Source organism: Eurosta solidaginis, chromosome 2, assembly GCF_040869045.1.
Source record: "Eurosta solidaginis isolate ZX-2024a chromosome 2, ASM4086904v1, whole genome shotgun sequence".
Taxonomy (NCBI): domain Eukaryota; kingdom Metazoa; phylum Arthropoda; class Insecta; order Diptera; family Tephritidae; genus Eurosta; species Eurosta solidaginis.
The window spans coordinates 1847819-1860716 of record NC_090320.1 but is presented as its reverse complement, the minus strand read 5'-3'; the positions used below and the strand labels follow the sequence as shown (position 1 = coordinate 1860716).

The following is a 12898-nucleotide window of genomic DNA, read 5'->3' as shown; positions in this document are numbered from 1 at the left end:
TAAATTTGCCTATATTAGTATTTACGATGCTTTTTTCCGGGAAGTATACCAGAGACGGACTGGGACTGGGACTGAGACTGAGACTCGGAATGGGACTGGACAAAATATATACCAACCTCTGGGGCTGGCAATATGAGATGAAGAAGAAGGAGAAAAACTTGAGAGAAGAGAAAAGAGAGAAGAAGACTCAGAAAGAGGTAGAATGAGACGAAGATGGAGATGAAGCGAAAAAGACGGAGGGAGGAGTCAATAAAAAGATTAGGAAAAAGTGTAGAGGGGTAGGGCAGAGTTAGACGGAAAAAGCTTATTAAAATGTATGCAGAAAGGCCAAATTTAGGGCAGAACAACGTCTGCCGGGTCTGCTAGTTTGTTTATAAAGTTTTTTTTAATTAATTTTAAAACAGATTGAAATAAATTTTTTTTGGTAAACTATTCATTTTTATATACATTACATATTTTTGAACCAAAATAAAGGTATTGGTCTCTAATGATTACGAAAATCGCGGCATCCCGGGACTGTCATTTTCGATCCGGAAATCCCAGGATTGCGGTATTCAATAAACGGTTTGTGGAACATAAGGTTAGACAAGCGAAGACGGCTTATCTGGGCCCGTATTGCGTGTCAAAGTATTCATAGCAAATCCGACCTTAAAATACCATTTTGAATTGTTAAAATTGGTGTAGAAGATCCTCGAGAGGATGACTTCATTGTCACAATTAAGAGCTCAATCACCTGTATTTACAACGTCTTTCTTTTATTTACACAAAACATATAAATGTTTATACATTAGAGCCTATAACGAAAAAAAATTTGTCCGCCACGTTCGAATACTTTTAACTTTTGAAGATTTTAGAAATATGAAACACAAATTTGCTTACACCCCTTATGAAAACAGCGAAATTCTTTTTTTCCCTCACACATTCTCTATTTGATCTTTGATTTAAATGGGTGGTATCAATGCTATAAAACCTCACATTTCTAATATGACAAAATATATACGAGACGCGATATACCTCCGAAGAGAATTAAGGCCAAGCTTCTCTTCCACATTTGTAATATTATTTATTTTAATACTTTGTTCCTACCTTTCTTTGATTCGCTGAAGCATTCATCCAGCCTCTTCCAACTGGTCATTGGAATTATTATTTTTTCACACATATGTAGGTATGTATGTATGTTTATTTCTTTCTTATTTTATTATTTACATAAATTTGATTAACTCATACACTTGAATGGTAAATATTGTAGGTTGTAAGATATTTTAACTTTTCCGTAATTCACTTATTTTCGAAGTAAAGCTTGGGTTTTTTGCTGCATACATTCAACAATTGACATTGGACGCATTCAGACCACACAACGAGTTAGTGATACGTTCGGACCATGTTTTCCTCAGGTGAGTAATAGTAAACGTGTTTTTTGAACGGCGTGTTGAGCTAACTGTCTAATGAAACTATTTTTCGTGAATTTTTTGGAACAGATTCAAGGATTAAACTATTTTCACACTTTACTATAATATTAAGCAAAACTTTGAAATGTCAGCCGATCAAAGTCCGTTAAGTTAATGTGGGGTAAAAATGCATAGTCGGAAGTTGATGTAAAATCCAACCTGCAGGTTGATCAACATTTGTGCTTTCTGAATGTGCCCAATGCCTTTATTAAAAAAATATACACTCAGCATATTTTCTGTACAACATCCATTCTATAGCTTTCAAGTAATTTTTTAAGCTGGTAATGAAACCGTTTCAGACACTTCTATTTCACACACAAACAATATTGTACTACGTCGAGTAATATTTCAGAACTCTGCTTTGAAAATGAATTTTTACTCTTTTTTTGTTTCCTCACTTATTTAATATATTATTTATGTATTTAGTTGTGTACTTCATTCAATGCACTTTTTATAATACTTTTGTACATTTGTGTATACTCCATTTTAATATTAGAACAAATTAATTATTAGCTGCTGTTGGTAGTTTTATGTTGTTTGATTTTGTAAAAAGTCAATCGTTTTTAGATCGTTGGTAGGAAAACATTTATATTAAATTATAGCTAGAAATGTCAATAGAATTACGTTAAACCTAGTTCAGCAATAGCAAATGGGTTCGTAAGCCGAGCATGTATAATGTATTGGTGTAACTCGGCGAATAATTTGCTAGAACAAATTTCGAAATGAACCAGTGATTATTAAAAAAAAAACGAAAGATACGCGATCTCACATACGAACGAACGGAAGTAGACCAAATGGATGACATACAAAAAAAGCAATGCAAACAGTTGAGTGGCTAGTGCCTGAAGAGTCGTTCCGATTTTATCTTTGTCAGGTATAGTTGGTGCTGGTAACTTTTTTAGTCAACGGAAACTTACAAATTTGTTTAAGAAGTATGAATAAAATATCAAGCACTTTAACGAACAAAAAACTTTTTGTGATCTCAGTAGTGCTTCCAAATGGACTACCTGTCCAGAGAGTCAGATTTTCCAAAGTTTGTGCAGACTTGAATATTCGAAAGAAATGTATTAGAAAGATTGAACTATCTGCAGTTTGTAATTTATTTAATAATTTGGGAAAAATTTAAACAACGTGACATCAGGACGGACGAGGCGACAGCTGTTTCGATTATACCTTGTAAATCTCTTCAAAGCATTTTTTCCCGGGAGTGGCATTTGAACCCGCACTCCTACGATGGTTGAAGTGTTACAAGCGCATTCATCCACGTCATGCCTTAGTTGTTGTGTTTTTCCCAATTGCCTTCTTTGCATATGTTATTCTTTTGCACGCTGCTTACTTCGTATGTAATTATATGTTAAAGTTATGCTGTTTTATAATCTGGACTTGCTTCCCCAAAAATATGTTTGTTGAAATTGAATAGTCCATAAGTGACATTTCGCGAGAAAAGACCCCTAACTCGAAAACAATGGTCAAGGTCAACTTACTCCACAATTAATCTCAAGGAAATAGAACCATACCCCCTTATTTTTAACAATTGAAGTTGTTTATTGGGTTTGGGTTTTCAATCTAAGATCAGAGAAATATGGAGAAGAACCAACAAGAATAATTGTGGTAAACAGTAAAACATCACATCGCGGGAAATTTACATTTTACTTACTCGTACAATCATATTTTGGTAAAATTTTGACAAAACACCGTGTATTTTTATATTTTAAGGCAGGATATCTGCAGAATTATCTATCGGCGGATACCCTGCACTCGAAATAATTGTATAGGATAACCAATTCTCTTAAATTCGAATTTCTTTACTTTAGGGAAACTTCAGAATTTTTAATGCACGTAACACTTGGTTCAACTATATGGTTGGCTCATCTCTACAGCAACAAGGAACATACCTTTGTTCAGATTGTCAAAATCTGCGTGTTGGTGTTAGGCGAATGGAATAGAATGAAAACATAAAACTTAGCAGTTGTTGTGTGTTGTAAGAAAATGTTGTCAATGTGTTGGTTTCATTTTGAGTTTGCCATCTTCTTTTGACAATCCCTACTCCAATGAAATGAAAAAAACAAAATCAGCTGATGAGATCAGCCAACCATATAGTTGAGCCATGCACGTCACCATAGATAGGCTTCTTCACAAAAAATATCCATGAGATTTACATACAGTGGCTCACAAAAGTATTTTGCATGATATCATGTGTGCACAAATTTCGAGCATCTTATAAGACATGTTTCATTTTTCATTTGACTATTCTTATCACTATATATTTACTAAACAGCTGGTTTGTTTATACAGGAATATAGCCCATGATGTTAAAAAATTGATATCTACTTTTAACATCAAACGCTTACCAACACCTCCTAAAAGTCCTGACATAAATCCGGTATACAATTTTTGGTGCTTTCTAGAAGAAGAGTGGGAAAAAAATCTGATATAATTTTGCAGAAAGCTGGTGTGATCTATTACAAATTGTTTGGATCCTGTTTCCAAAAATTATTGCTACCATACAAAGTATTAAAAGGCACTTACTTAAATTTTTTACAAATACTTGTGAAAGGCACATTACCTTTATGACCAAAGAAATGTGGATATTTATGTTTTGTTTAGTTTACGGAAAAAAGAAATTATATTTTGAAATTTAAATAACTTATGTACATATATCACTAGTTTGAATCATTAGCTTTAATACCACTGAAACTTTTTTACTGAATAAATAATAAAATATGAAATTACCCAAAGGTTTTTATAAATAGTTCGAATGCAAAATGCTGTGACGAATATTAGCAACACTAAGGGATACTATCATCTCTAAGCCGATGCTAAGCAGTGACTTGTATGCACATCAATAGATCAATCATTCAGCCCTATTCTTGAATCCATCGTATACTCGATTTTCGTAAGTTCTACGAAAGTACGTTTACTGAATCCATCGTAAGTTCGAAGAGTTCGTACAAATTTTCTACGACGCGTATCAGTTTGCGGGAAAAAGTAAAATCATTAAAAATTTAGAATAAAAAGGGATATTAAACAAATAAAATATAAGTATATTATTAAAAGTGATATGTATACTAATTTAATTACAATCTATTGTTATAATAGGTCAAAAATTGTCACAACTCGCCAACAATGTTCCCGCTTACTTGACCTATTGCAGCAGCACTCTGAAATGGTGCTAGGCTTTACAAAGTGCCCAAAGGAGGAGGTTAACAAATTTTGGGAAAACATTGCAAATAGTATTGCGCCACCAACAAAAGATGCAACTACCTGGAAAAAAGTAATGGTTTTGTAATATGTATGCATGTATGCATATCGGTAACAGAGCTTCACAGATTTGGAAGAAAGCTTAAAAGAATTAAATTAAAATTAAATTACTAAAATATTTATTTAAATTTTTAAGGGTCTTATAATAATGACAATTATTACAAAAACTATAAAACATGATTACACCCTGAAACCTATATTTTTCGTAGAAATCCCTTTTTACGCTACGTTTCTCTTCGTTGCTCATATCTAAGTGTATCATTTGTGGACATAGCCGCGTTTGGAAAATTAATAAGGCATCTTTCAAAACTTTGGAAAATGTGGTCTGACACATCGGAGAGTCAAAATTTTTTCCAACTCCGTGCTGATAGCTACCTTCCGCAAAAAAAAAACGTAATACCGATGCTAAGCGTATTATAGGAGTCATTGAAGATGACTCACCCAACGGTGTACTTCCTTCATTTATAACACCGAGCACGTAGGTAAACGCAGCCTTGTTTAGGTGGAAAGTTTTTATAAAACACAATTTTTTAAAACCTTTATAAGTTCATTAAAACACGGATCCTTTCACATACATAGCCTCTTCTAATTTCAAGACTCCTCGCAATTTTTAAATCACGCCTTTCTTGCTCATTTTCTTCTAACAAAGCTGCAAATGATATGGAATCCATTTTAAGCACTAAACTTTTATTTTAAATGATATAATGCAATTTTAAACTAAAATTTAAGTTGAAATTTTTTATTTACAATCGCTCAGCTGACTTCGAATAACCAAAATTTGACATTTTATGTTGGCAGCACTTTTCGGTTTCACATGAGTTCAGTGATAGCAAATTCTTCGTATTCGTAGCGGAGGGTTGTATTCGTAGATTTTCTACGATGGATTCAAGAATAGGGCTGATTATGTCTACACATATGTACGTACACGCAACGGAGAAGAGACGCACAAACACATGCAGAGATCTTATCTGAGATGCTTCCAAAAGTATGCAATTATAATTGTGGAAGTGTCGCTCACAAATACACGCGCATATGAGAAGCTATACACGAGCATCTGTAGTTATAATTATATAGCAGTAACTAAGTAAATTCTGGAAAAGCCTGGAAGTATAAATAAAAAATAAATAAATGTAAGGCGCGATAACCTCCGAAGAGATCTAAGGCCGAGCTTCTCTTCCAATTTGCGTCGTGCTCCTCTTGATTTTCCCTACAAATTGGCCGGACGGGACCTACATGTTTTATGCCGACTCCGAACGGCATCTGCAAGGCAGATGAGTTTTCACTGAGAGCTTTTCATGGCAGAAATACACCCGGAGCGCTTGCCAAACACTGCCGAGGGGCGACCCCGCTTAGAAAAATTTTCTTCTAATTTAAAAACCTTATTTCTAAAATTTTGATGTTGCTTTTCCCGGGGTGCGAACCCAGGGCATACGGTGTGGTAGGCGGAGCACGCTACCATCACACCACGGTGGCCGCCTGGAAGTATGCAAACGAGAAATCACAGAGCATAAAAGGCCGCAACAGTAGAGGCACGACAATCGGTTTGATGTAAGACGCTATCTGGCCATTTTGCATTATTGAATAGTGGGTTTTTTATTCAACAGTTCAGTGATTCGAACGTTAGCAGAAGATTGCAAATAAGCAGTAAATTCGTTACAATAATTTTGTGAGCCCTGTATGTAAGTGCTCAGCATTCTGTAGAACGTATGTAGGTCCCAGAGATGAGAGTAAAGGTCGCCAATGCAGAAACGTGTTCTGCCCAAAAATACTATGGATCCCACCGCGGTTTCGTAGGGACCCGGGGCAATTTTTCGGTTTTTCGTTAATATCTTTTGAACGACCTAAAATTCGGATTATTGTTGTCGAGATCAATAGGCATCTTTTGACACCTCTCTCGTATTAGCAGTGTTACGCTGTCGTATAGAATTATCCTAGTATTTTTCGTCCATTATTGTTTTAAACTTATTTTGAAAATTATCTTCTGATTATTTTCGGCCTTAGAATTATAAATTTTAGGATAGATTTTATATATATGTATGTATATATATTGAAATTTATTTATTTTGAAAATTATTTTTAACTTTTTAGTTCAATATCATTTAAAAGCGTGGTTTTTAGTTTTTTTTTTACTATATTTTTTTTTCATAAATTTTGTATATATCGGGTAGATAAATATTAAATTTGAGATAAAGAAACCGCTATTAATGTATTGAGAGAAATCTACACCTTTTTCATATGTTTTAGAGAAACGGAACAGATAAGGTCAGGAGTATTAAAGCGATTCGTCTATTTTCATATATTATGTTCACGCAGAAGAGAACATTTATTTCTTGAACCAAAAGTGATATGATCCCCTGATATTACTCCCAGACACACCCCGTGCTTAATATTTTTTTTTGCTGGGAAAGAATTATTGTCTGAATGCTATGAACATGCAGATGTAGATGTATGTACATATGTAGTTGTGGAATAATGTGAGCTGGAACGCGACGATAAAGGTATGTATAAAGTAGATTTGAGTAAAATGGTTAAGATAAAAAAGAAAACACAAGGTATAAAACACTACGTTTTTTTAATACGTAAGCAAAAACCATGAAAACTCAAAAATTACGATACATATGTACATACATATGTATGTGCTGAAAGCCACGCACAAATAAACAAACAATTTGAATTGAGTGGTGAATAAAATTGTAATGAAAAGAGAAACAGTCAGTTATCAGCAAAACTGCAATGGTATTTTCACTTCTTTAAAATAGACGTAAATTTATTAGCCTTTGTTACATGCACATGTGAAAATCTACTACTTCGGTATGTATGTTTGTATATACATATGTACATACAAATGCATATGCCACATGACCATGTGTGCATACAACCCATGCATGTGCATATTTTTCGTTTTGACAACTAACAACTGTTTCCAAAGATGACACTCTTTCTCTAACTAGATATGGTAAACACATTTTGGAAACAAAATTGAGATAAAAAGGTATAATAGCGATGAATTTATAATATAAAAATATATATTATTGTAACTGTATACCCATACATACATATTTATGTTTGAAGATATACATACATACACGAATGCACAATTCACGTATGTATATAAATTTATGTTCCGAATTCCAATACGTTCTCATAAATAAAACGCATATCGTATAGTTTAAAGCCGGAGTCATTGGTGCCGTATGTCGTATCGCTGTATCCGTATCCCTAACGTAATCAGCTGTTTATCGTTACGACGGTAAACCAAAACCCAGTTGGTTGGCTACGATACGGTTACGACCTTAGCGGCACCAATAATCGATTGCATTGATTCTCATAAGGTTGGTCGAATCAGCTGTTAAAAGGTTACCGATACGGTTACCGATAAAGCACCAATGTCTCCAGCTTAACCCAGTGCTGGAAAACTACGCATAATCCTGATATTTTAAGGTTTTTCATTCTCAGAGGCACTTTTGGCACTGTTCACCCCTCTCATTATGGTCCACCCTTGTTGAAACAGCAAGTTTCCTTGGACTCCCGTTAGAGGATATTGATGACAATTTGTGATCGGTCGCACCTATTGGATGGGGCGAAGCACTGGTACCAAAGAGTATATATTGTCAAGAGGCGTCACTCGATACTTTTGTTGTTGCCAAAGCAAATTACTCGATGTTTTCTCAAGGTAGTCGTTGTTTTTTTTTATCAGATGTATTTATAAAAACGCCTTCTATACATTTTCGTGGGGTATTTGTGTTTATTTTACTGATTGTATTAAATTAATTAATTAATTCTCTTTCCAAAAATCGTAATTATGCAAAGTCACTTTACCGCATAACTATATAGGATTCAATTAAAAAAAACTAAACAAAACTTCCTTGAGAATCACATTCGACATGACAGGGTTGCTTTGGCAACAACAAAGTATCGAGTGACGCCTCTTAACAAATATATACTCTTTGCTGGTACAACAACAACACTGTTCAAATTGATGGAAATGCAAAGTTCGTGTTATCTAAAGTGGTAAACTTGTCGTCTATTAACTTTCACACTCTTAGCACTCTGGTAAATTTTGGTACGGATACCAAGAGCGCTAGTCACTGACCTTTTAACATTTGACAGCGGTTAACAGCAATTCAATACATTTAACAATAATTTTAACCAGGGATGCACCTTAACGTTAAGCTAATCGTTTATCAAAAAATTTCCACCGTTTCCGTTGAAACACTTCGAAATATTATCGATAAAGAAATTATCAAGATAAATTGTATCTCGTTTTTAACCGAAACGAAAAGCTTTCGTTAACGTTAAAAACGTTACGAAAACGTGATACTTTATGTTTGAATTATGCTGGCAATGCTATAGCCATGGTGAAGCCGTAAGGTGGCAACAACGAGCGCACATACACACACAAACTCTATGTAATTTGTTTGTGTAATTCGTTGGTGGTAATGTCAAAAATACTCTGAGAAATGTTCGTACTGTCAAAATTCATGAGAAAAGTTGCAATCAGCTTGGATAATGCTTTCACCTTTAATGACTCCGCCATCAATCAGCTTTGCCAGCATAGTTTGAAATTAATAATCAACATAAACGATTTGATTTCGTTTTGATATGGCAGAAAACGAAACGAAATCATTTCGTTAATTTGACGATCTTAACGTTAATAAACGAAACGAAATGACTTCGTTTCGTTTATTAACGTTGATTATCGTAACGAAATGATATCGTTTCGTTGGTTAAGCATGCCTGATTTTAACAATTAAGTTGGAATTTTATCTTGGTTTTTGTTGATGTGGTTTAGCTGTCGAGAAAGTTGGCAATATTTATTTACTGACATAAATATTGAAATTATTTGTTATTTTGAAGTTTAGTTTGTGATTTTTTTTTTCAGAAAATAGCATTTGAGTTTGTGGTGTTTTTGTATGTCGCGGAACGCGTCTGCAAATAGCGCAAGAGTAGTGAACCTTGCAGATGGACCCATTGAGAAAAAATTAAAATTATAAAAAAAGGGCGGTAAATTTTCAAATTACCTAAATAATAAATTAAAATTTCAACAACAAATTTTTATCGATATTCGTTAATAATTATAATCAAGAATATCTAAATTTTGTTAACGGCATTAGGTGTGAACCTACTTTTATTCCAATTAAATAAAATATATTCACCTCATAATGATGTCAAAACTAAGTCAGTGTATAGCACAGTCGTTATCACAAGTGAAAATTCGTTAGTTAAAATTTCGAAAAATCGCATCTAGAAGGTAGTTAATTTACGCACAGTAACTTTGCCACAAAACTCTAACTACCCCAAATGAAGTCTCTCAAGTTCAGAGTTTCGTGCATTTGATATTGGAAACGTTGCAACAGCAAAGATAGCAACTTTTCTAATTTCAAATTTTTTTTTGTACATTTTGTTTTGTATTGACAGTTGCTGAATCGCTATTTTTTGTTGAAAAAATATACTACAGTTTTTGATGTCGCGTATTTGCAATGACGTAGCAAATGCAATGATTCTAGATGGGTGCTTTGTGCCATATTTTTCGTATATTGAGCGCCTGAAGCTTTTTTCACAATAATACTAGTATTGGTAATTCTATACGACAGCTTGACACTCTTAATACACGTCCAAAAATATCAAGAGGGGTATCAAAAAACGCATTTTGGATCCAGGATAGCGAATCCGAAAACGGAGGTCATCAATTTGGTAATTCTTTACTTTAGCTCACAACTGCTGAAACCAAATAAAATTTTCAATTTCCGCTTTCGGATTCGTGATCCTGGGTCCAAAGCGCGTCTTTTGGCACCTCCCTATATTTTTGGACGAATTTTAGCAGTTGTGAGCTAAAGTAAAGAATTACCAACCATTTTGGGTCTGTCAAGAGATATTTGCAAGAGATTGAAAATTTTCATGTGGTTGTTGTAATTTTGATGATGTTGTACGCACAAAAAAAATGTGAACATAAGTGTTTTGTGCGGATATAGTTTTGGTCTCCAAACCGGTGTTGGACACACCCAGGGCAATTTTATATAAGCGCGGCCGAAGGCCGCCAATGCAGAAAGGTGTTCTGCCCAAAAATAATATGGATCCCACCCCGGTTTCGGAGAGACCCGGGGTAATTTTTCGGGGTTTCGTTAATATCTTTTAAGCGAGCTAAAATATTTATTTTCCGTGTTTGGATTATTGTTGTCGTAATCAATAGGCGTCTTTTCACACCTCTCGCGTATTAGCAGTGTATTAATTAAAAGCGTGTTTTTTAGTTTTTTTAAACTATATTTATATTTTTCTTCATAAATTTTGTATATATCGGGTAGATATATATTGTAACGAATTTTAGTGCAATTCCTCTTATTTGCAACCTTCTACAAACATTCGAATCACTAAGCTGTTGAATAAATAAATCCACTATTCAATAATGCAAAATGGCCTTTATTCAAGTCTTCACAATAACACCACTTCTTCTCGACATATAGCGTGCTTAAATCAAACTGACTTGTCGTGCCTCAACTGTTGCTGCTTTTATACTGTTTGGTTTCGTTGGCATATTTCTAGGCTAGGTTCTATTTCTGGAATTTACTAGTTAGTTACCAGCTATAAAATTACCAGCTATAACTACGTTTATAGCTTCTCATATGCGCGTGTATATGGAAGTGATACTTGCACAAATTATTGCCTACTTTTGGGAGTATCTCAGATATATGCATGTGTTTGTGCGTTGCTCTCCGCTGCTTGTATGGACATATGTATAGACATAATGATTGATTTATTGATGTGCATACAAGTCACTGCTTAGTATTGGCTTAGAGATGATAGTATCCCTTGGTGTTGCTGATTTTCGTCACAATATTAAATTTGAGATTAAGAAACCGCCATTGTGTATTGAGAGTAATCTACACCATTTTCATATGTTTTAGAGAAACGGAACAGATAAGATCAGGAGTACAGTAGTCGCTCACAAATTAGAACCTTGAGTAATTAGAATGTCCAAAAATTAGGATCAACTTTTTCAATACATTACACGATCTAAAATTAGAATCGCAAATTCTAATTTCTGAGCGTATTTTGTTTTTTTTTTTTTGTTGCAAAATAGACATAAAAAGGGGAATCCTCAATTTATCCCCCAATTTTTTCATGTTACGGTCGGTAGTCGTTGGATTTTCGGAGCGGATCTGTACAGTTTTTGTGTGAAATTCGATACGCGTGCACGTGCTTTGGCATTGTTTGCTTAAAAGTAATTCGCTGAAATGGAGACCAAAACAAAGATTTTGGAAAAGCTTGACAAATCGGTTCAAGGGTTAGCCCTAGAATTTGATGTGGCGCGATATGCAATCAGTTATATCAAATCGAATAAATCATCAATTTTAAACGTTGCTTCTAATACCTACCATGAGGCTAACAAAAAGTCATTGCACATTGCTGAATATTAGTTATGAAGTTTTTCATTAATGTTTGGCTTTTATAATGTATTTCTATCGATCTTTTATGTATTTTTAATGAAAAAATATATTTTTTACATTTTTTTTTAATATACACATTTCACGAATAGAATTATTAAAGTCATATAGAAATAATGGTCCTAAAAATCTTTTAAAGGGTGCAATGTATATACATTATTAACATTTCTAAGATCATGTGCAAATCCTACAATATTAACTCACAAAGTTGCTCATTCATATCTCTGAAGAAAGAAAGACTTAAGGCTCACGATAGGCATACTAACTGGACACTGCAAAACAAACTATAGCTTTAATTATGGGTCTAATATTGTTCGACCTATGCTAGTACTCGAGACGAAAAGAAATTCACTAATCCAAGAAAATGCAAAGTTTAGTGGAGAACTCGCCCATTCCGTGCTCTAGCTCAGTTTTTTTTTTTTAAGACTTACCGAGAATTTCGCGCTATTTTCGACTTCGAATCAATTTCCTTAACCGGATCGGAGAGAGTTGATTAACATCATTGTGAATTCATACAAGTGAAAAATCTTTCTATTCCTCCATTGCCATACCTACCTGACAAATAATAGCTGACAGGGAGAATGCCTGTCGCGAAAGGCCAGAGAATGGAAGAAAGGTTTATGTTTTGCTCTCCGTTATTAAATTGAAGTGCCATGAATCGCCAATTTGTGTTTCAAATCACCTTTTTTTAATTGTATATACAGTAAATGATACTAAATTACCTACAAAAATGTTCGAAAAACACTA

At 34.1% G+C, this 12898-nt stretch overlaps 1 protein-coding gene across 10 annotated transcripts in view; it reads right to left on the bottom strand.

Moving 5' to 3' along the window:
- The window catches only part of tai (taiman), a 101322-nt gene that overhangs the window by 55545 nt on the left and 32879 nt on the right, over positions 1 to 12898 (bottom strand). For 6 of the 10 annotated variants that reach the window (XM_067763999.1, XM_067764006.1, XM_067764007.1 and 3 more), the window contains exon 2: positions 1087 to 1312. The exons of 2 other annotated variants lie outside the window; for them this stretch is intronic. The gene's annotated coding sequence lies outside the window, so the exon portion shown is untranslated. Of the gene's footprint in view, positions 1 to 1086; positions 1530 to 1607; positions 1900 to 12898 lie in introns of those variants that run through there. 2 more of the 10 variants (XM_067764003.1, XM_067764002.1) reach the window with 2 other exon arrangements.